We start from the raw sequence: 27,855 nt of genomic DNA on the forward strand, positions 1-27,855 counted from the left end.
AGCATTTAACAAAATTCAGTATCCAGATGGAAAGAAAAGATCAACTTCTGGCAAAACTGCAAAAAAGAGTGATGGCCTGTATATGATCAAGATTGTCTAAAATGTACTAAAACAAACTACATGAGGTAGGCTCAGTGAAAGCTTTTCCCCTGGGAACAGACCCAGACATGCCTGACTTCTTCCCCACCTCTCTTTTTTTTTTTTTCTTTTTTTGACAGGCAGATTTAGACAGAGAGAGAGAGAGAGAGAGAGAGAGAGAGTGAGTCTTCCTTCCATTTCTTCACCCCCAAATGGCCACTATGGCCGGTGCTGTGCCGATCCAAAGCCAGGAGCCAGTTGTTTCCTCCTAGTCTCCCATGCAGGTGCAGGGCCCAAGACCGGGGCCATCCTCCACTGCCTTTCCGGGCCACAGCAGAGAGCTGGACTAGAAGAGCAACTGGGACTAGAACCCGGCACCCATTTGGGATGCCGGCACTGCAGGCAGAGGATTAGCCTAGTGAGCCGTGGCGCCGGCCACCCCACCTCTCTTAATAGGGAAATCAAATAGCAAAAACGAACCACAAGCATCAACCCTAAACAAATCAGCAACTCTGTCAATGTACCCAGATGACACCATTACTTACAGACAATCCAGTGTAATCCCGAACTACATACAATTGACAAGTGAGGGTGACAAGATCACTGGGTAATATGTCATGACCCGGGCGTTCCACGTGGGTGCCAGTTCGAGTCCCGGCTGCTCCACTTCCCATCCAGTTCTCTGCTATGGCCTGGGAAAGCAGTGCAAGAGGGCCCAAGTGCTTGGGCCCCTACACCCACCTGGCAGACTGGAAGAAGCTCCTGGCTCCTGGCTTCAGATCAGGGCAGCTCCAGCCATTGTGGCCAAGTGGGGAGTGAACCAGCAGATGGAAGACCTCTCTCTGACTCTCTCTCTCTCTCTTTCTAACTCTGCCTTTCAAATAATCTTTTTTTTTAAATGTCATTACTAACAGCAAGAAACACATAGAAAATATTTAAAAAGACAGACTAGAAAACACGCATCTACAAGAGAAATTAACCAAGAGGACTAACCATGCAGTATCTTTAAACATTGTTAAAACGAACATTACAGAAACTTCCCAAAAGAGAAATCGTTCGGGATATGAAGAGACACAAAGACCAGAAGTCAATGAGCTGCAGTTAGCGGTGACTCACCTGGAGCCGGCTTCTGCAGCTCACCGCGAACGCTACAGGTCTGGAGAGCCCAGCAGGATCACGGAGGCCACAGCAACCCCACCCGGAAATCAGGCACCAGGGCAGCCTCAGACCCCAAACACAGCCTGCACGCCCATCGCCCAGCAACAACCTCCCCACGCCCACTGTGCCAGGGAGCGTGCTGATTGGCTATGGCTTTTGTGACGCCCCTCATGCCCATCGGCTTTGCCGCTATTCAAACAGGGGCCCCGTTGTGAGTGGCAGACCAGACGGGAGATCCCTGTGTCCTAATCGCGTCCAGCCTACAGTGGGCAGAGCTTCCCCGCGGTGGCTCCGCCTTCTCCGCTCTGAGAAGAGGAAGCCAGAGAGCTTGCAAGCTGGAAGCAGTGAGTGTGTGGGGCCAGGTTTCCCAGAAGGGGCCATGGGGCAGATGGATCCTGTCAGAACCAGCTACAGAGAGACCTGGACTTCCCCAAAGTGAGCTCTTCCACCTGCGGACCCCACCGCTGAGGGCTGGGCTGGCTCCGGACACGAGCGACAGGACCTGTCCCTGCACCAGCAACCTCGGCTCACTCCACAGCCCCCTCACCATCTCTGTGTGCCCAGTCTGCCTCTCCAAGGTTGTGTGGAGAGGACAGAGGGAGATCAGGGAGAGTGGACTGCGCTGTGGCCGTTTATTGAGGTGAGGCCAGCTCCAGCCTTCATGTCCCATTGTGCCCGTCTTACCAATTAGCTAAACGTGGGCTGGAATGCGTGCAATGTACTACACACTGTTTTCCATTAGGTACTCCAGTTAAATTCTCATTCTTCTTTGAAAATTATGTAACATTTTATTAAAAATCACCTTTATAATCAAGTAAGGCCAAACATTTGAGTAAATAGTCAAAATGCAAATCCAGAAAGAAAAAAAAAAAAAACCACGATCATTATTTCAGTCAAGTCTTTCTGGTATAGAAAATATGTCGTTGATGCTAATTTGACAACATTTCCCATGCACCAGAACTGTAAATGCAAATTGCATGGAATTAAGCAAAAATAACCCAGGTGCGGAGGGCTCTAGATAATAGGCTTATAAAACAAAATCTTGGAATCTGGTGCCTCTTTTTTTTTTAATTTATTTGACAGGTAGAGCTATAGACAGTGAGAGAAACAGAGAGAAAGGTCTTCCTTCCGTTGTTTCACCCCCAAAATGGCCACTATGTCCGTTGCTACGCTGATCCGAAGCCAGGAACCAGGTGCTTCTTGGTCTTCCACGTGGGTGTAGGGGCCAAAGCACTTGGGCCATCCTCCACTGCCCTCCTGGGCCACAGTAGAGAGCTGGATTGGAAGAGGAGCAGCCAGGCTAGAACCAGGCGCCCATATGGGATGCAGGTGCCACAGGTGGAGGATTAACCAAGTGAGCCCTGGTGCCAGCTCGGTGCCTCTTTTTGATAAAATAGGCAACAAATGCTATCAGTTGTTGTATATGGGGAAGATAAGTACTTTGAGAGGAAGTAAATGATGGCTTCTTGCTCATAGGAAGGTGGGGGTGTCAGAAATATGGCATCATTGATCACATATTTCCATTTCTAAAACATCTTCCCTACAGGTCCAGCAACTGCTCAGGTGTGGGTGTAGATGGTTGAGCAACAAACAGTCCTGCCTTCTTGATTTTTCATAAAGATACGGGTACAGTTCATCTTCATGTTTGCAGTGGTTAAGAGTTTCAGGGCATACAGTGCATGATCTTGATTTTGAATGTATTTTTCAGTGTTTGTTTCTGTCTAATGTCATGTGAAAAGTTTTTGCAGTTTCTTTTTTATCTGGTGTTAACATTTCAGCCATTTGAATCAGGTTTGCTGCTATTTCTACACAAAAGCTTCATTGCCAGCTGTAATACATTCAGAACACTTTTCCCAGGCTGTTTGTTTCCTGCTAACATCTTGGGTCCTGTAAAACCTTTTGGGTTATAGACTATGGATGTATAAATTCTGTTATCTCTGGGCTGTTCTTTGTGAAATGTCAGTATTATGTTCCTCATGCTTGTATGTTACTGCAAGACTTCATTTACCTGGGCCACAATAACCAGTGAGTAACAGAATGTTACAGCTGTGACAAGGGAATGAGATGCACTCTTTTGATCAGGGGGCCCTTGTGCAGCATTATGTACTTAGATGTCTGAGTAACCTCACAAATGGGTTTATTGGACACTTTTTGTGAATACTTTGTTAATATTCTTGCTTGGGTTTTGATTAATGATAACTGCCTGGTAAGGCATATTGTCGGGTCTCCCAAAAAGAGTCCAGCTACTCACCGCATTGTTAATTACATTCTTCAGCGGAGAGAGTCATTCGTCATGGAAAGGCTCGATGTGCAATTCCAATAACTTCAGAGCAAACTCTCTCTAGAAGACAATCAAATATAATATAATTGCGTTCAGCTTCCTCTCCCATTGGTTGAATGGAAGACATGGGAGAGGGAAATGCACCTTCCTCTACAACTCCAAGACTGGACTCTCTCGCCTTCACTGGAGCTGTGATTCCCAATCTTCTTACCAATACAGACACTATTTCTTTCTGCTTCCCCTCTCTCCCTTCCATTCTCATTCTAACAAAAGCAGAGAGTGATTTTACTGGAAACATGGATCTATCCTTCAACTTTTCTTTATAAAAAAAAGAATTGACTATGAACCCATTCCATCATATATTTACTTCTACTTAGATTACCATATAACTATGCATACAACAACAAGCCTAAATTATCTACCATCTTCTCTATTTCATATTACATGGATTTGATCTTTTATGAAAAAGCTATTTTTATGTTTCCAAGTCATATGATCATAAAAGTTAGCTGCCTTCTCTCTCCAAGGAAGATGAGTACATTTAGACTAAACTGTTTTGCATATTTTCTAGGCTGCTTGTTATTTTGTCTGATGACCCTCTGGTTTATTGGAACCTCAACTACGTGCCTAGACATGTTCTTTGTATGAGTACACAAAAGAACAAGGTTGAGAAACATTTTCTCAGGTTTTGACAAGAACTTCTCACAGTGCTGTGATCTGCAAGCCTTGTTACAGAAAAGTCAAGTTTATAAAGAAATGCTGAGGTTAGAAAAGAATGCCTGAAGGAAAGAGCTAAATGCAGCTCTCAAACACATAAGCAGGGCTGCTACATAGAGTAGTTTAAGGACTTGCCCAACATCACACAGCTGATAACTGGTATAGGGAAATTCAAGTTCCATTCCTGCTGATACCGATAGACTAGTTCTTTTGTTTTTAAGATTTATTTCATTTGTTTCAAAGGCAGAGACAGAGAGAGGGGTATTACATTCAATGGTTCACTCCTCACATGGCCACAATGTCCGGAGTTTCATCTAGGTCTCCCACATGGGTGCAGGGGCCCAAGGACTTGGGCCATCTTCTACTGCTTTTTCAGGCCATAGCAGAAAGATGGACTGTAAGTGGAGCAGACAGGACTCAAACCAGTGCCCATATGGGACGCTGGCACTGCAGGCAGTGGCTTTTCCCACTACACCACAGTGCTGGCCTGATAAACCAGTTCTTTAACGACAAGGATATTAATTGCAAAGATTCACTGAGTACTTCCTATGAACCAGGTGCAGATTCATTGGCAGTGACTTAGCAACCATGGCTTCATAGTGAAATTACCCAGATTTTATGTGTCTACACAGTATGTTATCTCAGTTACAGTGTAAATGGATGCTTGATGAGCCTAAAAGACATGATGAGATTTTGACAGAGGACTGGGGACTGAGGATTGGGCCTGAGTGGAGATTTTTAAAGAGAACATCTGTCAGACATTTGGGGAGTGAACCAGTGATTGGAAGTCCTCACTCTCTCTCTCATACATAAATCTTTTAAAACTCTAGGTAGAATTTTCTCTTCCTGTCCAATAGCAAAGGTTGGAGGTATCATCTGAAGTGGGACATTAATAGACCAATGACCATCAAGGCCAGGGCTGCCTATAGCAGACAGGACTATAATGTTTTAAGAGGAATGCTCCCTCTGGACCAACTACTCAGGGATCTTCCCTGCAACCCTCCCTCCCTGCCCCTGCAGTAGCCTTCATTAATGACTGAATGCCCCTGCCCCAGGACACTGCTTTCAGAACTGTCTGTGGCTACAGAGAAGAGGTGGTCTGGGGAATGGTCACTGAGGAGAGAGGAAGGGCTGGGAACTCCAGGGACCCTTTTCTGCTGGTCTGGAGTCCCTTCTCCTACATCACAGCTTTGCAGCAAAGCATGCCTGTCACCTCCCTCAGCCTGCAACACCTCTATTAACATTGCCCATTATTACATTAGACTTGGGGACCAGAGTGTGCTGTCCACTATGTCAACTTGAACTTCTAGGTTGGGGCTGGTGCTGTAGAGTAGCAGATAAAGCCTCTGCCTGCAGTGCCAGCATCCCATATGGGTGCCAATTCTAGTCCCAGCTGGTCCACTTCTGATACAACTCTCTGCTATGGCCTGGGAAAGCAGTAGAAGGTAGTCCAATTCCTTGGGCCCCTGCACCCATGTGGGAAGACCCAGAGGAATCTTCTGACTCCTGGCTTCAGAATGGCACAGCTCCAGCCATTGCGACCAATTGGGGAGTGGAACAACAGATGGAAGACCTCTCTCTCTCTCTCTCTCTCTCTCTCTCTCTCTCTCTCCACCTTTCCTTCTCTCTGTGTGTAACTGTTTCAAATAAATAAATCTTAAACAAAGATCTTCTAGGTTTTCCATGAAGGTGACACCTGAGTGTATCTGTCCCCAGGCAGCAAGGTTGGGAAGAGCTTGTCAGCTAGAAAGAGACCAGGGAGGTGAGGCCAGAGAGCTGCTAGCCTTATGACCTGACCTGTGTTTGTGGTGGAGTATAGCCCATCCCCATTCCCTACATCTGTGAGTGGGCCTGTTCCCCCAGCTACAGTTCTAGGGGAAGTTAGCTCCTGGACCAATCACTGTTGTCTGGGGTGGGGGGTGATAAGGATTTTGCTGTCCCCATTAAAATGCAGTAGTGGGGAAACTCCCCACTCTGCACCTGCTTTGCCCTCTCTTCCAGAGATTCAGCCTCGCAGGATGCACCACTTCCATGGGCCCCTCCAACTCTTCCTTTATGTGGGGAGAGGATGGGTGGCAGATGGCTGTAGGTTCTGCCTGTTGCTAAGGGGAAGTAATAGCAGAGGACCAAAAGGACCTTACCCTAGAACACCAGGGTTTTGTGCCTGTTCCTATCACTATGCTTCTTCTCAAGCAGTTTTCTTCTATTTCCAGTTGTGAACCATGTGTCTGTCATCTAGAGACTGGGAGTTCTGCATCAGCTGCACAAACACTTTACTCGGGGCTCACTGGTTCAGGTGTTCTTCATTCTCCTGCAGCTTCTGTGCTGCTCCAGGGAGTCCTGCCAACATTATTTTGATAAGTACATCTCTAAAGCCATTTAAAATAATTTCTGTGTTTAGAAATGAAACGAGATCAGTGCTGTGGCTCACTAGGCTAATCCTAGGCCCTACACCTGAATGGGAGACCAGGAGGAAGCACCTGGCTCCTGGCTTTGGATTGGCGCAGTGCACCGGCCGCAGCAGCCACATGGGGGGTAAACCAATGGAAAAAGGAAGACCTTTCTCTCTGTCTCTCTCTCTCACTGTCTAACTCTGCCTGTCAAAAAAAAAAAAAAGAAATGAAATGAAGTCATCATTACTGGCTGACTAGATGCCTATTTAAATGACTTACTTATGTTGACTTAATTATTGATCTCCCAGTTGGAAGTTAATACATAATTTAAAAAGATTTTATTTGAAAAGCAGAGTTACAGAGAAGCACAGAAGCAAATTATTTTGAAATCTATGCACCATTTTTGTATAATGGGCATTTTCCATGAACTTTTCGAAAACTGTTCACATGCATAGATTTCAAAATTTGTTGCACAAAATAAGCTTATCTTTTAATTCCATTTTCCACAAACTTTTTGAAAATCTCATATGTGCTTTTTTTTACAGATTTAGAGAGAGAGAGAGAGACAGAAATGTCTTCCTTTTCCATTAGTTCATCCCCCAGATGGCTGCAACAGCTGGCATGCTGTGCCAGTCTGAAGCCAGGAGCCAGGTGCTTCCTTCTGGTCTCCCATGTGGGTGCAGGGTCCAAGCACTTGGTCCATCCTTCACTGCCTTCCCAGGCCACAGCAGAGAGGTGGACTGGAAAAGGAACAACTGAGACAGAACCGGTGCCCCAACTGGGACTAGAACCCGGGGTGCCGTGCTGCAGGTGGAGGATTAGCCTAGTGAGCCACGGCGCTGGCCTCATATGCACTTTTAATGCTATTTTTCTGCAAACAGCACATATATTTGCTTTTAGTGCTTGCAAAACATGATTGCATTTCCTTCCTCATGCTGTCATTCCAGTTGTAGTTTCTTCTTTCCTGCACTTGTAATCTGTCTGGCACTTTCTTCTCATCTCAGTCCATCCTATGTGAGGTGATCAGATCAGACTCCTTGGAGAACAGTTTATTTGTTACTCTCTTGTACAAAAGTGGCTAAACAAAAAGCAAAAAAGACATCCTCATACTTAAGAATGAGGTATGCCTCCTAAGTAGTGGTTTAACCTGCTGCACCACAGTTCTCATCCCTGACATTTTATTTGATACTTTTCTGGCATTTTGAATTGTTTTACCTAAATTCATTTGTTAGAGCCAGTGTTGTGATGCATTAGAATAATCTGTTGCCAGTGATGCTGGCATCCCATATGGGCACTGGTTTGCACCTCAGCTGCTCTACTTCCCATCTAGCTCTCTGCCAGTGCATCTGAGAAGCAGCAGACAACCCAAGTTCTTGAGTCCCTGCCACCATGAGGGAGACTTGGATGGAGTTCCAGATCCTGACTTTGATCTGACCCAGTCCCAGCCATTGTGACCATCTGATGGGTGGACCTGCAGATGGGAGATCTCTCCTTCCCTCCTCCCTGTCTCTCCTTCTTTATAACTCTGTCTTCCAAATAAATAAATATTTTAAAAATATTTATTTTTCAATTTTTTTTCTCCCTACCTTCTAGTACACCATCCTCCCATGTGCTGCTCCTCTCTGTGGACTTGTCCTCCTCAGCCTCTGACTACAGCACAGCCACCTCTCCAATGCTGACATCTTCTGACACATGTTTCACTCTTCTGTTCTCTCTAAATTGCAGACTCTGCTTGGACAACCCAACTAACTCTCATGCACACACACCTGAGGACTCTAGAGTCTTGGATTTCAGGTCAGAACTAACTTTCATTTTCAGATGACTGGTGAAAAAACCTGTCTGGAAGCCAGGGTGTAGCCTTGTGGTTCAGATGCCTGTGTCCCACATTGGAGTTTCTGCGTTTGATTCCCAGTTCCATCCTTGACTCCAACTTCCTGATAATGCAGACCCTGGGAGCTAGCAAGTGATGACTCAGATGATTCGGTTTCCTGCTCCTGGGTCAGCCCTGGCCACTGTGGACATTTCAGCAGTGAACTAGAGGGTGAATTCCACTTCTTTGTCTACTTGTTTGTCTCTTTGCATCTCAAATTAAAAAACAAAACAAAAAAAGTATGTCTATATCTTCCATTAAAATAACTTCCTCAATGGCTAAAAGTAGTTTCATTGTTAAAGTTAGCAAAAAAAAAAAAAAAGCTTCTTGGTTGTAAATGATATTTGAATAATGTATAACTGTAAATCAGGTTTCCATAGTGGATAAGGAAGAGAAAGATAAGAGCAATAATTTTTACTTCTGGCTTTGGTGCTTCTTTGTCACGTAACTGTGAAAAATTCATTTAAACTCATGGAGCCCAAGTTGAGTATTTTTAAAATTATAGGCTCATCTAGTTGAGGCAAGTGGCATAAAGCTGAGAGGCTTCCTTGTTTCTAAGCCAAAAGAGCTAAGTGACATTTGAAAGTTATTTTACCCCTCTGGTTCTTTCTCCCTTGTGCAATAAGAAGATTGTCTTTATATTTAAAGGATTTATTCTACACAGTGCTATCTTATGGTAAGGTTTGTGTGACTGTCAGGTCTTCTATAATTCTACTGTATTATTAGCAGTTGGAACTGAAGATGAAATGCTAAACATAGAACTGCTAGGACTGGGGCCCATGCTGTGGCACAGTGGGTTAACGCCCTGGCCTGAAGCACCAGCATCCCATATGGGTGCCAGTTCAAGACCTGGTTGCTCCACTTCTGATCCAGCTCTCTGCTGTGGCCTGGGAAAGAATTAGAAGATGGTCAAAGTCCTTGGGCTCCTGTACCCACATGGGAGACCCGGAAGAAGCACCTGGCTTCATACCAGCACAGCTCTGGCCCTTGCGGCCAATTGTGGAGTGAACCACCAGATGGAAAACCTCTCTCTCTCTGCCTCTCCTCTCTCTGCAACTCAGACTTACAAATAAATAAAGAAATAATAAAATAAAATAAAAGAACTGCTAGGGCTTGTAGTTCTATTAGGACCAACAGAAAAACATTTGAGTTCATGGGAATTTTAAAAGTTAAAAGAGAAACACTGAATTACTGTTCATAATCAGTATAGTTACTAAAATTCTTAATTATAATTACTGAGTATTGGTAATATAATTACTTTTTTTAAAGATTTTATTTATTTATTAGACAGATAGAGTTAGAAACAGAGAGAAAGATCTTCCTTCTGTTGGTTCACTCCCCAAATGGCCACAACAGCCAGAGCTACACTGATCCAAGGCCAGAAGCCAGGTGCTTCTTCCCAGTCTCCCATGTGGGTACAGGGGCCCAAGCACTTGGGTCAACCTCCACTGCCTTCCTAGGCCACAGCAGAGAGCTGGACTGGAAGAGGAGCAACCAGGACTAGAACTGGCATCCATATAGGATGCCAGCACCACAGGTGGAGGATTAAACAGTGTGCGACGGCACCAGCCTCAGTAGTGTAATTACTGATAGTATACGCCTAGTATTGTATATTTTAGTTTACACGATACTTAGATTAGATAAAAATACAGGTAGCAATAGTTATTGCTTCTCTTACTTTTCCTGGATTGGCTCATAGCCCATGTGAATAAACCTTATTTTTTTTAAAGGTTTATTTATTTGAAGGAGTTACAGAGAGAGACACATAGAGAGATGTTCCGTTTGCTGGTTTACTCCCCAAGTGGCTGCAAAAAGCTAGAGCTGGGCTGATCCAAAGCCAGCAGCTTCTTCCATGTCTCCCACATGGATTCAGGGTCCCAAGTATTTGGGCCATCTTCTGCTGCTTTCCAAGGCATGTTAGCAGGGAGCTAGATTAGAAGCGGAGCAGCTAGGACATGAACCAGTGCCCATATGGGATGCCAGCACTGCAGGTGGCAACTTTACCTGATATGCCATGGCACCAGCTCTAGCCTTTTCATTTTAAATTAATAACTAAAGTGATTGTCCACTGTTCAGCCTCCTGGCTTTGGCCTGGCCCAGCCTCTGCTGTTGTGGACATTTGGGGACTGAACCAGAGGTTGAAAGATCTCTCTTCTTCTGTCTCTCCTTCTCTAACTCTGCCATTCAAATAAATAAATCTTTGAAATATATACGTATATGGGCCCTGCAATGTAGCACAGTGGGTAAAGCCACTATACTGCCTGCTGTGCCAGCATCCCATATGGGTGCTGGTTCAAATCCTGGCTGATCCACTTCCAATCCAGCTCCCAGATAATGTGCCTGGGAAAGCATCCGAAGACTGCCCAAGTGCTTGAGCCCCTGTATCCTGTGGGAGACCTGGAAGAAGCTCCTGGCTCCTGGCTTTGGATTGGCTCAGCTCAGGCCATTGTGATCATTTGGGGAGTGAACCAGTAGATGGAAGGTCTGTCTCTACCCCCTCTCTGTAATTCTGCCTTTCAAATAAATCAGTTTTAAAAATGAGGGGGGAAAGTGCACTTTTGTTGCCTTCCTCATTACCTAGAGTAACATAATCAAAATTTGTTAAGCAAGTGAAGGCAAATGAATAAGGGAAATTCTGAGATCATGTGTTGACCATAGAAGAGAACAGTTTCCATGTATGTCTTCTGGAAGCCCATGTGAGTTGGAACCAAAGAAAAGATGACAAAAAAAAGGGAGGCCCATATTCCCCATTTGTCTTCTCCCTTCATTGGAGCAGTGGAGAGTTGAGTAATGTAACATTGGTGTTTGTCTCCATACAGTTCACTTCTATATAGCTGGTTCTTAATCCTCAAGAAGGGATTTAGGTCAATGTTCTATTCTCATCAATGACCCTGATGTTTAATAAAAGATTCTGTTAGTAGTTTTAACCCCAGGTGATTCTAATGATGTGCTGTGACTTAGGTTTAGAAAAGAGCATCTTCCTTGCCACCCTCATCTCAGCTCTGGGGCTGTCAGTTCTCCCTGCACAGACACAGTAATGCACACTTCTTCTCTACTACAAAGATCTTCCCTTTGTTTTGGTCAAAGTTCCAGTTATAAAAATCAAATCAACTCACACCTGGACTCTAAGTATTCAATGACATTATTTATTGAAATAAATGTATTAAAATATTTAAAGACCACTTCAAAACTTAACTGCCTTCAAGAGATTTTGGCACTTATAATAGACACTGTGGTTTTATACACATGAGCACTCACTATTTTATATACCATTTAACAATTCAAACATCATTTCAGGTAAAGCAATACACAACAATAGCGTGGATGAAATGGAGTCACAAGAATTTTAGTACTCTTCTACACAGTAAACATGTTATGTTAGTTGGGACTCAAATCCTAAAACTAAAACCACTATATGGTGACATGAACTGATTTAAGGACAGATGTACAGCTAGGTAGCTAAGGTCACATAATCCCAGACCTATTGATTTTACATGAGTTTAGACCAACAGCATTCCATTCCATTATCTCCCATCTCACAGTCCTGCTTTTCCAGTGAGACCCAGCCCACTCAGACTATGTATTTATTGCCTGAGTCTGTACAGTGGTGGAAGCTGTTCTGATACAAACTTCTCTTAGACAGTGACCAGCTTCCTGATTCACTACCTAGCTTGGAATCAATAGTTCTGAGGGAACTGAATTGAATGTCATTCTCTTTGGCAGTCACAGACTTCTGTTTTAGGAAACAGAATATGTCCTCTACTCTGGGGCTCCCTTTTTCTCATCAACGATGGGGCTTTGTGGTGCTCTGTGGTTTTTCACACAAGTCGTACTAGAACTCTGACTCCAAACAACAGGGATTAGAGTTCTTCCTGCGGCTGGTGCTGTGGCATAGCAAGTTACACTGCTGCCTGCAGCACTAGCCTCCCATATGGATGCTGGTTTGAGTCCCAGCTGCTCCACTTCTTACCCAGCTCCCTGCTGGGTAAAGCACCTGGTCCTCTGTCCCTACATGAGAGACCTGGAGGAAGCTCCTGGCTTCAGTCTGGCCCAGCCCTGGCTACTGTGGCCATTTAGGGAGTGAACTAACAGATGAAGACCTCTCTCTGTCTCTCCCTCTTTTTCTCTGTAACTCTGCCTTTCAAATAAGTAAAACATCATGCTGTACACCCTTTTCAGGCAGTTGTATAGCAAGGAGTTGTAGCTTCTTGTATATTTTGGATAATAAGAGTTTTGGTTTGAAAGCATGTTCATCTGAAACAAAGAAGATCACTCATTATCCTTTGTCAGAGAACGGAGCTCTGCTCTTTGAAAGTGAAAATCAGAAGCTGTAACGTGTGATGAGCTCCACCTGCCAGGTCTGGGGATACTTAGTTGAAAGCTAAGACACCAGGGAAGTTTTCAGATTCCCTGACCCTTGCTTTAATCTTATGTTTTTACTTCTTTTGCTGCTTCTCAGTGCCAAGGGTGTACACTTTACGCTGAAATGGGGAACTTTGTCTTACCTCTTTTGGGACTTTTTCTTAGACTGTATATATTTGCCTTGGTTTTAAGTATAGCTTCTGGGTGGGTGGATTTTTTGGAAGTTTTCACAAGCCATCCAGAAGCATATATTTTCTTTACAGAATTCAGTTTTTTAAAAAAGACTTAAATACAGCTAGACCATCTGTAGGGAGGGAAGAGAAGGTAGAAAAAAAAAGCATGTGAAATATGAGGAACCGAATGATCAAATAATCCCTTTTGCTTTTCTAGTACTAGGATTAGTTATTCTCTTGTTTTTACTCAAACCTGTAATCCTGAGGATTTAGCCCTTTAAAGATAAAGATGCCAGTAGGCAAAATACTTAAGTTGGTGTCATACTACTAAAACAGAAATACTTCAGTTTTTAATGCCAAAAATGTATCTACAGGAGAGGCATAAATCCTCAGGGAACTAAGTCTCTTGCAAACATTGCATGCAATGAAAAGCATCCTTAGCCTCAACCAAGAGAACTGCCATTGCAGTGCTGAAGGGTGATTTATCTTCCCCACCTGGGGTGAATATGCTGAGAAATAAAGGGAAATAAGCAGACCTTCTAAGTCAAGTAGAATTCTCCTTGGTGAGCTGCTCATTTGAGGACACAGCCTTTCTACACTCTGGTGAATTAAATTAAAGACTAATTCACATTTGCTGGCCAGAAGCTCCTGGAATGCTTCTGACCACAGCAGTGCTTCCATCAGGGAAGGTCTGCAAGAGCAGTTCCACAATTACTGGTGCACAGAGCAGGTCCCTTCACCAGCTCAGCTGTGAGCTGTTCAAACACAGGAATCTCAACTTACTTGATGAAAGTTTGCCATCTGCTTTTCTTGCTGATTTTGGCCTTCCCAGGAGTGGTGGAATTTTGCAATGAGTAGCTCAATCCTGTCTTCAATCTTAAAAAAAAAAAAAGACATTTCACTAAATGACCATCCTTGAATACACTACTGAGCCTGAATGCATTTTTACCAAATAAAGTCACCCAGTATCTACAAACAAACCAAATGAGATAAACCAAAAGCCAATAGCAGGCTTACCCACCTAATATTTAAACTGAGCCCCGAAGTACTGAGCAGTTTCATCAATTCCTCAGAATGTAACTACTGCTGCGAGGACTAAAGATAGGACTGCCCAAATTTTAATTTTCAATACACTGCACAGCTAATAAAGCAGATGCTGTCTCTGGCCCACAAAAGGTGACAATTTCTCTGCAAGGTTAACCACAATTGGGAGACATTTCATACCTGATGGAACCTGCAGCGGGACTGCCTTGAGCCGGCTTCTCTGCTTGCCTTTCACCCTCGGTCCTGGACGGGCCAGAGACCATGCACAGGAGGTACCACCGGTCACCCGTTCCCCCCGTCCACCCACAATGCTCCTGGGAGGCAGATGCCACAGAACAGTGATTTGTTCCATGGTTGTCACTGTGTGAGATCAGCCCATCTTCAGAAAATGGCCATGGACTCGAAGGAGATATCCAACCGCAGAAGCACTGCCCCCAGCAGCAGTGCAGCAGGGTGGATGACCCAAGGCACAGCATGGCCAGGATCTCTAGGGACCCCGCAGGACTCTGCTGCCCTGGATGCCTACAGTAGGTGGCTGCACGAGGGCCCAGTGTGCCTCTATCACCCTCCTACCAAGCCCTTCCTGGGTGTCTGCCCTTGCAGACCACATAGCTACAGCGTCAGTGAGCAAATCAGCACCACACGCTTGGTTTTCCTGCTGAGACTCGGCCTTCATTGCTTCCCCAAATGCCTCATGTGCTGCAAGCCTCAGCCAGCAGGGCTGGTGGGAGAGGCAGGTGGTCGCACTCACTGGGTATGTCTTGTCTTCTCATGCCCCTCCTGGCTCTCGGGGCCGCTACCTGCCTTCTTGTCCCAAGGTCTGAAATCGAGCTCAAGGGCCAAGAACCTAACACCACCCACATCACCTGCACACATCTCAACTACCAGCTACCCGCCAATGACCACCGCCTTTATAGCCAGCCCATTGTGAGGCGGGTCTGGCAGCACTGGTCCTGCCCCAGGGCAGCCAGGATTGGACCGAGGCCTCTGGCCAGGCCGAGCCTGAGCCAGCCTGCAGCAGATTCTGGAAGCAAAGGAGCTGCTGATGGCTGAGGTCCAGCTCAGAGCGCACTCAGAGAGATGCCACGCCCAGCAGGGGCACTGAGGGCCGTGGACTTTCCCAGGCTGCAATCCTGGGGCAGAGGTTGGCTTGGTCCTTCTTCCCCCAGCCCTGCCCGCAAGTGGAGTGGGGTTCCCATGGGGTGGCTTCCTTCATGGGAGGGCAGGCAAACCCCGAACTCCACAATTCCGGGTGCTGGCCTGCAGCCTTCTGGGAGAGAGTAGGATACTTTGTTGGGAGGCAGTACCCCAACTGGGCCTGCTTTTTGGGTCAGTTCTGGATGTGCGTCTGTGTGTGCGTGGACCTGCTGAGCTGCTGCTTGCCTCCTGGCACCCCTGAGCTCCCCGCAGGAAGCACCAGGCTCTTTGGAGCCTTTCAGAGCAAGGAGTCGAGGTCACCTCCTGAGTCAATCCTGGTCTGCTTGGGATTTGCCAGAACCCTGAATTAGGGGTGTGGTGGATATGGTAGTGGTTGGCTTCAATGCACATTATTTGTGAATTCTTCAAACACAGCTTCTCCCTACTCCTGCAGGTTTTAAGGTGATTGATGAGGACAGAGTCCCTGAGCTGCGAAGTGACTGAATTTTGGAAACTACGTCCAGAACTCCACAGTGTGTATTCAAGTGCTCTTCCCTCAGGCCTGCAGGTGGACAGCAAGAGCAACAATAAGATTAAGTACTCTAGGTACTCTCCTTTCTTTCCAGTAGACCCACCAAAAGAGAATGGGAGATATGTGCTTGAACATTGGAACCAGTCAGCATGCTAGGGTGAGCTGCCAGTACTTGGAGCTCAAGAGTGGATGTGAAGAGCAAAACCTGCATTGTTACTAAAGAGAACAGTTAGGTATTTTACTGTGAGAAGGGAAATCATTCAGATGTGAGCAAGACACCTTAAGAAAAGGTCTGTATATTTATTTTTGTTTATTTGAAAGGCAGAAAGATCCCTTCCATTTATTGCTCATTCCGCAAATCTCTGCGATAACCAGGGCTCGGTCAGGCTGAAGCCAGGAATTCAATGTAGGTCTCCCACATAAGTGGCAGGGACTCAAGTACTTGAGCCATCAGCTGCTGCCTCCCAGGGTTATGTTAGCAGGAAGCTAGAAGCAGAAGCAGGGCTAGGACTTTAGACGTGGGCATTCTGATTGGGATGTGGAAGGCTTTACCATTATGTGAAACACATGCTCCAGTAAGGTGTTTCAACACATTTGCAAAATGTAAGAATGTGTTTTTAGATATATGCTCTTCATCTTAAAAAAATTGTATAATCTTATATTCAGTTTCATGGGATTCAATACTTATTATTAAATACGAGTAACATTTAGACACATGCTTTACTCACCAATACAAACCTCAGTAATTTTTTCACTTAGAACCTTGAATATTAGCATTCATTCAGACTGAAGTTCACTCATAGGCTGAGAATTCTGACAATGAGACAGTAGGGAGAAAAATCTAGATGTGTATCTGAGACCTAATTAGATTCTTAACCTGACCATTAGAATCTGAGTAACTGTTGGGAGAGTCACTAAAACCTCTCCCCTCTGTAATGAGGAGACTATGACATTTGGCCACTTTCACATGATATTATGTATATCTTATGTGAAAAGTCTTTTATAAATTCTGAAGTACCATACAGAAGCTTATTATGCATTTCCATATGTGTGAAAAAGGCAATGTCAAAGGCATAGCTATTCCAGAGAGAAGTTAAGAGGATTAGCTCAGTTTATAATTGTGTAAGTACCATTAAATATCAACATACTTGGAACAGATTTATAGAATATGAATTTCATGATAGATATTTAATAAATGCACTCTGGATAATAAGCAAATATCAGAAATAATGCCACACCCATCAGCGTTTAAACTCTTCAGACAGCTCCATGCCATGGAAGTGCAATGATCCCCGTAAATTAACAAAAGTCAATCTGCGTATATCCATGGAAGCAACTGGTTTAAATGTGGGCTATACTAGAGGATTTTGTGCTTAGTAAAATTATTTGATTTCTTTCATGAATGCTTTCAGAGTGATAACTGATGATGAGTGGCAAACAGTTTTTTCTGAAAAATATCTGATTGAGAAATATAAATATGTCAGTTTATAATTTTTGTGTCTGAATATTTTTGTTTTTGTTTTTTTGACAGGCAGAGTGGACAGTGAGAGACAGAGAGACAGAGATAAAGTTCTTCCTTTTGCCATTGGTTCACCCTCCAATGGCCACCGCGGCTGGAACACTGCAGCCAGCGCATCGCACTGATCCGAAGCCAGGAGCCAGGTGCTTCTCCTGGTCTCCCATGAGGGTGCAGGGCCGAAGGACTTGGGTCATCCTCCACTACTCCCGGGCCAGAGCAGAGAGCTAGCCTGGAAGAGGGGCAACCGGGACAGAATCTGGCACCCTGACCGGGACTAGAACCCGGTGTGCTGGAGCCGCAAGGCAGAGGATTAGCCTATTGTGCCACGGTGCCGGCCTTTGTCTAAATATTTTTTTTAACTTTTATTTAATGAATATAAATTTCCAAAGTACGGCTTATGGATTACAATGGCTTCCCCCCCCATAATGTCCCTCCCACCTGCAACCCTCCCCTCTCCCACTCCCTCTCCCCTTCCATTCACATCAACATTCATTTTCGATTCTCTTTATATACAGAAGATCAGTTTAGCATACATTAAGTAAAGATTTCAACAGTTTGCTCCCACACAGAAACATAAAGTGAAAAATAATAGATGATTTTTTAAATGATGATGAAATCAGATCAGACCTATTGTCATGTTTAATCCCAGTGAGAGTCAAGTTGGGAGTTGATAATTTCTTCTTTTTTTTTTTTTTTTACAGAGGATCAGTTTAGTATACATTAGGTAAAGATTTCAACAGTTTGCACCCCCATAGAAACACAAAGTGAAAAATACTGTTTGAGTACTCGTTATAGCATTAAGTCTCAATGTACAGCACACTAAGGACAGAGATCCTACATGAGGAGTAAGTGCCCAGTGACTCCTGTTGTTGACTTTACAAATTGACACTCCTGTTTATGGCATCAGTAATCTCCCTATGATCCAGTCATGAGTTTCCAAGGCTATGGAAGCCTTTTGAGTTCTCTGACTCTTATCTAGTTTAGACAAGGTCATAGTCAAAGTGGAGGTTCTCTCCTCCCTTCAGAGAAAGGTACCTCCTTCTTTGAAGACCTGTTCTTTCCACTGGGATCTCACTCACAGAGATCTTTCATTTAGGGTTTTTTTTTGTTGTTTTTTTGTTTTGTTTTGTTTTGTTTTGTTTTGTTTTGTTTTGCCAGAGTGTCTTGGCTTTCCATGCCTGAAATACTCTCATGGGCTTTTCAGCCAGATCCGAATGCCTTTAGGGCTGATTCTGAGGCCAGAGTGCTGTTTAGGACATCTGCCATTCTATGAGTCTGCTGAGTATCTCACTTCCCATGTTGGATCACTCTCCCCTTTATTTATTCTATCAGTTAGTATTAGCAGGTACTAGACTTGTTTATGTGCTCCCTTTGACTCTTAGTCCTTTCATTATGATCAATTGTGAACAGAAATTGATCACTTGGACTAGTGAGATGGCATTGGTACATGCCACCTTGATGGGATGGAATTGGAGTCCCCTGGTATGTTTCTAACTCTACCATTTGGGGCAAGTCAACTTGAGCATGTCCCAAATTGTACATCTCTTCCCTCTCTTATTCCCACTCTTACGTTTAACAGGGATCACATTTCAGTTAATTTTCAACACTTAAGAATAACTGTGTGATAATTACAGAATTAAACCATTCATATTAAGTAGAACAGACAAAAAAACTACTAAGAGGGATAATGTATTAAGTTGTTCATTAACAGTCAGGGCTATGCTGATCAAGTCACTACTTCTCATAGTGTCCAGTTCACTTCAGGAGGTTTCCTTTTTGGTGTTCAGTCAGTTGTCACCGATCAGGGAGAACATATGGTATTTGTCCCTGTGGGACTGGCTTATTTCACTCAGCATGATGTGTTCCAGATTCCTCCATTTTGTTGCAAATGACTGGATTTCATTGTTTCTTACTGCGGTATAGTATTCTAAAGAGTACATATCCCATAATTTCTTTATCCAGTCTACTGTTGATGGGCATTTAGGTTGGTTCCAGGTCTTGGCTATTGTGAATTGTGCTGCAAAAAACACTAATGTGCAGACCGCTTGTTTGTTTGCCAATTTAAATTCCTTTGGGTAAATTCCAAGGAGTGGGATGGCTGGGTTGTATGGTAGGGTTATCTTCAGGTTTCTGAGGAATCTCCAGACTGACTTCCCTAGTGGCTTGACCAGTTTGCATTCCCACCAACAGTGGGTTAGTGTCCCTTTTTCGCCACATCCTTGCCAGCATCTGTTGTTGGTAGATTTCTGTATGTGAGCCATTCCAACCGGGGTGAGGTGAAACCTCATTGTGGTTTTGATTTGCATTTCCCTGATTGCTAGTGACCTTGAACATTTTTTCATGTGCCTGTTGGCCATTTGGATTTCCTCTTTTGAAAAATGTCTGTTGAGGTCCTTGGCCCATCTCTTAAGTGGGTTGTTTGTTTTGTTTTTGTGGAGTTTCTTGATCTCTTTGTAGATTCTGGTTATTAACCCTTTATCTGCTGCATAGTTTGCAAATATATTTTCCCATTCTGTCGGTTGTCTCTTCACTCTCCTGACTGTTTCTTTTGCAGTACAGAAACTTCTCCATTTGATGCAATCCCAATAGTTGATTTTGGCTTTGACTGCCTGTTCCTCCTGGGTCTTTTCCAGAAACTCTTTGCCTGTGCCAATATCTTGAAGGGTATCTTTTGCAGGGCTGGATGAGTGGCGGCAAAGTCTTTCAATTTCTGTTTGCTATGAAAGGTTTTATTTCACTTTCATTCACAAATGAGAGCTTAGCAGGATATAATATTCTGGGCTGGCAATTTTTCTCTCTTAACACCTGTGCTATGTCTCGCCATTCCCTCCTAGCCTGTAGTGTTTCTGATGAGAAGTTTGCTGTGAGTCTGATTGGAGACCCTCTGGGAGTAATCTGACGTTTCTCCCTTGCACATTTTAGGATCTTTTCTTTATGTTTCACTGTGGTGAGTTTGATAACAACGTGTCGTGGTGAGGATCTCTTTTGGTTATGTTTACTAGGGGTTCTGTGAGCTTCCTGTACTAGGATGTCTCTGTCCTTCTCCAAATCCAGAAAGTTCTCTGCTAGTATCTCACTAAAAAGGCCTTCTAATCCTTTCTCTCTCTCCATTCCTTCAGGAACTCCTAGAACCCGAATGTTGGTTTTTTTAATAGTATCCTGTAGATTCCCAACCATATTTTTTAGATTTCTAATTTCCTCTTCTTTTCTTTGGTTTGACTGTATCCTTTCCTGTTCTCTGTCTTCTAAGTCTGCTATTCCCTCTTCTGCTTCACCCATTCTGTTTTTCAGGCTCTCTAATGTGTTCGTCATTTGATCCATTGAGCTCTTCATTTCATTTTGATTTCTCTTCACTATCACACTTTCCTGTTCTACTAGTTTCTGCGTTTCATTTTGATTCTTCCTTAAAATTTCATTTTCATGAGAGAGATTTTCAATCCTGTCCAATAAGGCTTTCTGTAGTTCCAAGATTTGCTGTTGAAAACTTCTAAATGTTCTTATCATAAATTTTTTGAAATCTGTATCTTGCATTTCTTCTATCTCATCATCTTCATAATCTTGGCTTGTGTGTTTTGTTTATTTGGAGGCATCACAGTGTCATCATTGATCTTGTTCCCTCGATTTCTGTGTTTATTGCTTGGCATGGTTAATTCTTTTTCCCTCACTGTGAGGTGGTTTTTTTTTTTATACTATGTCTGTGTTAAGTGGACTGCCTGCTGTTGGAGGAGCCTTGGAGGCTTGAGATGGGTGTGGCCTCAGAGCTCTGCTTGGTTCTTCAGGGTTACAGGTGTGCAAAGGTGACACCCTCAGGTTATGCGTGGTAAATCGCTCTTTATTTATTTATTTATTCATTTATTTATTTTATTTTATTTTATTTTATTTTATTTTTTATTCAGGAGGTAAGTAATACTGCAAGGCTGAGCAGAATTGATGGTATTTAGCTTCAGATCTCTGGCTTCTACCCAAAGAGTCTGTGCAGGCTCGGTTTCTCCTGCGGACTCCTACTGGGTTGCCTAGGCTACTGAATTGTAGCCTTAACTCTCCCCTTTTATTATGTATATCCCAGCTCTTTGTCTCTTGCTTGCCTTTGCAAGGTTGGCAAAGAGAGAAACTTGTCTGTACCAGTACGCCCCCACCTTTTTTTTTTTTTCCTTCTCTCCTATAGTCAGTATGGTGAACTTTCCTGCTTCAAAGCCCGCTTCCCTCTAAGATTCTGTCCACCGTTTCCCCGCCAATGTCTATGGTTACTGAGCTCACCTCCGCTTCCAGCACCGATGTGTTGACTCGGAGCCCTGGGCGTCCCTCCTCTCCCCGCTGGTGTCTGTGTCACATCGACTCCCCTTCCCGCACTGGTGCTCAGACTCTGCGGCTCCCGTGGTTCGGCGTCCGCGCTGTGGGTAACCCTGCTCTCCCAGTAGGTCCTCTGAGTCACAGCCACTAGATCTGGAAGAGTTTCCTCTGCAATTTTTTCCTGATCCTTTTTCTGAGGCTACGGTAACTCCGCATTTATTAGACTAAATTTTCCCGGACTATCGGTGCGCGCCCTCACTATTCCGCCATCTTGACTCCGCCCTCGCATGGTCTGTCTGAATATTTTTAAGCATTGAGACAACACCTGTGACTGTCAGAAGCCTTTTCCTCAAAAAGTTGTGATATTGATGCCTTTTCATTTATTTATTTAATGTATGCTTAGGTAAAAGTCAGAGAAGAGAGAATCTCTATCTTTCATCTGCTGGTTCACTTCGAAATGGCCACAACAGCTGAGGCTGAGCCAGGCCAAAGCCAGGAGCTTGGAACTCTGTCTGGGTCTCCCATGCGGGTGCAGGAATCCAAACACTTGGGCAATCTTTGCTGCTATTGCAAGCAAGTAGTTGGATGAGAAGTGAAGCAGGTGGGTCTCAAAGCAGTGCTCATAAGGTATGCTGCTGTTTCAGTTGGTGACTTACTCCTCTGTGCCACAGTGTTGGCCCTTGGCTGATGACATATTGAAGTGCTGCCGCTGGCTTTTGGCTAAATAGGATAGCTTAACATGTTTTCTACTCTGTGGAAGAGGAACAGATAAGTCAGTGGGTTGTAAAAGGTGCCCAGGGAAACCACAGCCTGAGAAAGATGGATCAACTCACCTTGCATTTTCCATGTTGCATCTACACCACCCTTTGCTGGACAAACATCTGATTGTATGCCCTAGTGGTAAGGGTTCTCAGGGTGCTGGAACATTTTGTAGTTTTTTAAAAGTATAGATTACAGAAGAAGGCAAACAAACAAAAAATTACAAACTGCTGCTAATACCAAGAGGAGATTATTGAGAGTAAAAGGTGGTCACCTGTTGAGCCAGCACTGTGAACAGCAGGTTAAAGCCCTGGCCTGAAATGCAGGCATCCCATATGAGTGCTGTTTAGAGTCCTAGCTGCTCCACTTCTGATCCAGCTCCCTGCTAATGCATCTGGGAAAGCAGTGGAGGGTGGCCCAATTCATCTGCCAAAGCAGAGATGCATGCTAAAGAGATTAGGAAAAGAAAACAACCAAAAAAAGAGAAGCACATTGCTTGTGTCAAGTATGTCACATGTCTCTGCATCTCAGTAAGGATGATGACTCTTTTGTGCAGAGCTAGATGCCACTGAAAAGCCTATGGTCAAAAATACTTGCTGTGGTTGACAGGTGAGACCACAAAGTGGAAGAAGTCTAATCTTGAGCCACACATATGTTTGAAAAACATCCTAGTGACCATTTATTTACAGCAGCAAGCTTGGTCATTCATTAGTAATCAAATCAGGAAGAAGTCATGTGATATTAGTGTATAAATATATTCATTTCTACTTGAATTAGCATACTCTTGAAAGATTTAGTTGCTAGATGTCTATGCTTGTTCAGTAAATGTTAAGTAAATTTTATTTAGAAGATTATTAGTGAAGAAATTTAGTATATGTTATACACATTTTTCATATTGTCTTGAGGAGGATAGGACATTTATTATTAATCCTAGGGGCTGGCATGGTGGCATAGTGGTTAAAGCCACTGCCTGCAGTGCTAGCATTCCATATGGGTGCCAGTTTGAGACTCGGCTGCTCCACTTCCAATCCAGCTCTCTGCTTTGACCTGGGAAAGCAGTAGATGGTGGCCCAAGCCCCTGAGCCCCTGCACCTGCATAGGAGACCCAGAGGAAGTTCCTGGCTTCTAGCTTCAGATCAGCACAGCTCCAGCCATTGCAGCCAATTGAGGAGTGAACCAGTGGATGGAAGACCTCTCTCTCTGCCTCTCCTTCTATCTCTGTGTAACTCTGACTTTCAAATAATAAATAAATAAATCTTTAAAATATTATTAATCCTATGTATAAGTGATGGGATAAACTCAGAGAGGTTAAGTGACTCGTTCTAGGGCACATATCTATTTATTGGTGGAACCAGACTTAATTTATTGTTCTGATCACAGAGACCATAGTCTTGGAATAAAGCTAAAAACAACAAAAAGCACTTTCTAGGTTTACTTCTTTGCATGCATCCTACACACTATTGGAACGAAAGCTATTTCAAAAATCTTTTGTCTCCATGTGCCGGAAGATGGCCCAGCGGCATCCAAGTTGGTGCTGTTTGTGTGTCTGGGTAACATTTGCCGGTCACCCATTGCAGAAGCAGTTTTCAGAAAAGTCATGACTGATCAGAATGTTTCAGACAATTGGAAGAAAGCACAGCCATGTCCACCTGTGAGATAGGGAACCTCCCTGACTACTGTGGGCAAGAGTTCATGTGGAGGCAGGGCATGCCCATGAGCCACATGGCCCTGCAGGTCACCAAGGAAGACTTTGCCACCTCGGACTATATACTGTGTAGGGATGAAAGCAACCTGAGAGATTTGAATAGAAAAAGTAATCAAGTTAAAAACTGCAAAGCTAAAATTGAACTATTTGGGAGCTATGATCCATAAAAACAACTCATTATTGAAGATCCCTATTATGGGAATGAGATGGACTTCAAGGCTGTATAACATCAGCATGTATGGTGCTACAGGGCCCTCCTAGAGAAAGCCCACTAGGCCTGAAGGGTCTCCACCAGCAGCCACATTCTCGGATGCTAGGATGTACCCCAGGCCTCACATGTCTTTCATTGACTGCTTATCTTAAAAAATAATTGTTGATGGAAATCAGTTGTACATGCAGTATAATAAATAAAGATCTTAAGCCTTCTTACACTAGTTGAGCCTTTCACTTTGCCCCAATTACAAAAACAGGGGGACAAACACCACATAACAGAGCAGAACAAATGCAGCAACAAAATCGGACTCAGAGCCTGGAGTCAGAGTCCAAGGCAGTGTTTCATGGAGGCAGTGGCCTCTGAGGGAAGCATGGGTAGGAGGTGCACTCTATCCTCCTGCTGCCCTCCCCTCATCCCACACCCCTTGGTGGAGCTGGCCTATGAGAAGTTTTACTTTACATACCCAGAGTGCACTCTTGTATATTGGGAGACACGAAAGAAAAGTTGATGGAATCAGCACCTTTCACACTTGCTGATTTTTGTTTATTTCTTGAGGCCCTCAGCTTATTTCCTCCCACTTGAGCCACTTTATTTCTGAAATGTAATTATATACAGAAGAAGGATTCTTGAATGCTGTCTCCCATTGTTGAATATGTCTGTGTTTATACCCACGTCACCCAAATGCCAAACGCAAATTGGTTTAGGTGGGAAAATGATCTAAAAAGTTCAATTATGCGATCCAACATGGGAAGCGGGATACACAGCAGACTCATAGAATGGGAGATGTCCTAAACAGCACTCTGGCTCAGAATCAGCCGTTAAGGCATGCAGATCCGGCTGAGAGTATTTCAGGCATGGAAAGCCAAGACACTCTGGGGGAAAAAATGACCTAAATGAAAGGTCTCTGCATGTGAGATCCCAGTGGAAAGAACAGGTCATCAAAAAAGGAGGTACCTTTCTCTGAAGGGAGGAGAGAACTTCCACTTTGACTATGACCTTGTCTAAATATGATCAGAGTCAGTGAACTCAAAAGGCTTCCATAGCCTTGGCAACTCATGACAAGAGCCTAGGGTGATTACTGATGCCATAAACAAGAGTGTCAATTTGTTAAGTCAACAACAGGAGTCACTGTGCACTTACTCCTCATGTAGGATCTCTGTCCTTAGTGTGCTGTACATTGTGATTCAATGCTATAACGAGTACTCAAACAGTATTTTTCACTTTGGGTTTCTGTGTGGGTGCAAACTGTTGAAATCTTTACTTAATATATGCTAAACTGATCTTCTGTATATAAAGAGAATTGAAAATGAATCTTGATGTGAATGGAAGGCAGAGGGAGCAGGAAAGGGGAGAGTTGCGGGTGGAAGGGAAGTTATGGGTTGGGAAGCCATTGTAATGCATAAGCTGTACTTTGGAAATTTATATTCATTAAATAAAAGTTAAAGAAAAGGAAAAAAAGTTCAATTATGTTGATGAGATTCAATATTGGCATGTTAGTATTTCTTTGTTAGCTTTTAGTAAGTTTATAATAAATATAGATCATTTCTGTCTTTCATATAACTAATTCTAAACTTTCATGGTTTGTATGCCAGAAAAAATTGTTTTCTAAATAAACTTGGGAGTTAGAAAAATACAACTGAAAATAAATCTTTTGTTAGCAGATGATTTACTTTCCATAGACTCCTACAACTATAAAACTAGATAGATCTTGGAGATCTGGGCTGGCCATCTGTGAGTGTGTGTGTGTGTGTGTGATAAGACAGTTTCTTTCTATTAATCCAGAAAAATCAAAATTTTCTTTAATTTTTTGCTAAATAAAAATTTTGTTGGAAATTTGTTCATACAATACTAAATACCTTTTAATGCACAAGAAAGTCACAAAAGCAGATATTAATGCAAACATAATCTCTTGGATGACAATATAGCCTAAAGTGGTTCATACAAACCTCGTTTACATTATAATTGATATTGGACTATTCCCAATTTTTCTTTGCTGTTTAAACTTTATTTTTTTACATAATACTCTAATCACATTTTTTTGACTTTGCTCATACACATTAAGTTTTTTGTGCACTATACATTTTCTAGAAAAACATTTTTTACAAAGATCTATTTTCAGTAAACTGGGTAACAGCAAGCAAAGCATATGAGAGTGGCATAAGAAATTCTGTGGAGTCTATAATGAGGAGTCTGGGTTTGTCTGTGTACAGGATGGGCCAGACTGAAAAACTTCGAGGATGGAATTGATGGGCTCAGGTCCAGATCAGCTCTAGAACATGGATTCAGGGTCATGTGAGGAATGGATATATTGGGCATTGTGTGAAGGGGGATGTTTGACTGTCAGGAGAAAGTGTGTAATTCTAATTAAATACTCAAAACAGGAGGAACATAAGTTGGAAAGAGGCTATCAACAGAGCTCAAAGCAGAAGCCAGCAGAAATCCAGGAGTATGGGAGGTGAGTAGATAAATTAGTCAAGGTCTAGTATTAGTGCTAGGTTTATGAGGTTAATATAAAGTAAGTTAATTCAGTATGAATACCAGTGATACTAAAAAAAAGATGACTGATACTCTGTTAAAGTCAGAGTATCCACATAAGCAACAGACCCATAAACATACCATTAGGGTATGTTTTCCATAAAGGAATAAATTTTCCATAAAGGGATGGATACTTATTTTCCTGTTTTAATAGAAGTGTTACAAAAGCCAGGGGGCAGAATTACACTTGTTAATATGGATACTGCCAGAAATATGAGGGAGATGAGGATTAAGAGAAAAATATGGGTGCTGGAGTTGTGGCCTAGTGGCCTGCATCCCATGGGGGAACCAACTCGAGTCACAGTGGCTCCATTTCCAATTCAGCTCCCTGCTAATATGTCTGGGAGAGCAGCAGAAGATGACCTAAGCGCTTGGGCCCCTGAGAGAGCAGTGGAAATGACCTAAGTAGGAGGCTTAGAAGAAGCTCCTGGTTCCTGGCTTCAGTCTACCCAGCCCTGGCTATTGCAGACATTTGGGGAGTGAACCAGAGTATGGAAGTTGTCTATCATCTGTCTGTCTGTCTGTCTATCTATTTATCTATATGTCCCCCAATAACTGACATTCAAATAAACAAAATAAATCTTAAAAAAAGGAAACAAAAAAAGAGCCAAACATGTCATTTCACATGATTGAACTTGAGACAATATGTATTGGGGAAAAACTGGGTATGAACACCTTAGAAACCAGAAACAAAAAATGCTCAGCTTTGCTGTGGTTGTATTCAGCAGATCTTTGGCCAGAGAAACAGACACACCTGAGCAGTTCTTTATGCAAACTTCTGTCTATGATGCAAAAGACAGCTTGAAAAGGACAGAAATAAGACATACATGGAGAAGATGAGAATATTCTGCAGCAAAATTAAGTGTGAGATCACAGCAGTTTCATGTGTCAAACAGTTTCAGATGAAGGAGAATGGTGTGGTGTGTGTGTGTGTGTGTGTGTGTGTGAAAAAGAGAGATAGGAAACACTTGGTTTTATGAAATTGTTTCTTTTTTTAATTTATTTTTTAATTTATTTTTTATTTAGTAAATATAAATTTCCAAAGTACAGTTAATGGATTACAATGGCTTCCACCCCCTATAATTTTC

General features: G+C 43.3%; 1 protein-coding gene, 1 long non-coding RNA gene and 1 pseudogene across 6 annotated transcripts in view; 2 read left to right on the forward strand and 1 right to left on the reverse strand.

The window, feature by feature from the left end:
- Positions 1–486: 486 nt before the first annotated feature.
- On the forward strand, positions 487–27,732 carry LOC138845027 (uncharacterized). Its single transcript, XR_011381641.1, has 4 exons — positions 487–2,862; positions 15,668–15,819; positions 17,277–17,407; positions 26,614–27,732. It is a non-coding gene; the product is annotated as an uncharacterized lncRNA (long non-coding RNA).
- Positions 11,630–27,855, reverse strand: part of LOC100341393 (putative ankyrin repeat domain-containing protein 19) — a 193,149-nt gene continuing 176,923 nt past the window's right edge. For all 5 annotated transcript variants that reach the window (XM_070055856.1, XM_070055850.1, XM_070055849.1 and 2 more), the window contains 2 exons: positions 13,816–13,908; positions 11,630–13,163 (listed from right to left, as the gene is read on the reverse strand). The gene's annotated coding sequence lies outside the window, so the exon portion shown is untranslated. The remainder of the gene's footprint in view (positions 13,164–13,815; positions 13,909–27,855) is intronic.
- Positions 22,754–26,622, forward strand: LOC108175889 (low molecular weight phosphotyrosine protein phosphatase pseudogene; annotated as a pseudogene).

The sequence above is a fragment of the Oryctolagus cuniculus genome, chromosome 13 (assembly GCF_964237555.1).
Source record: "Oryctolagus cuniculus chromosome 13, mOryCun1.1, whole genome shotgun sequence".
Lineage (NCBI taxonomy): Eukaryota > Metazoa > Chordata > Mammalia > Lagomorpha > Leporidae > Oryctolagus > Oryctolagus cuniculus.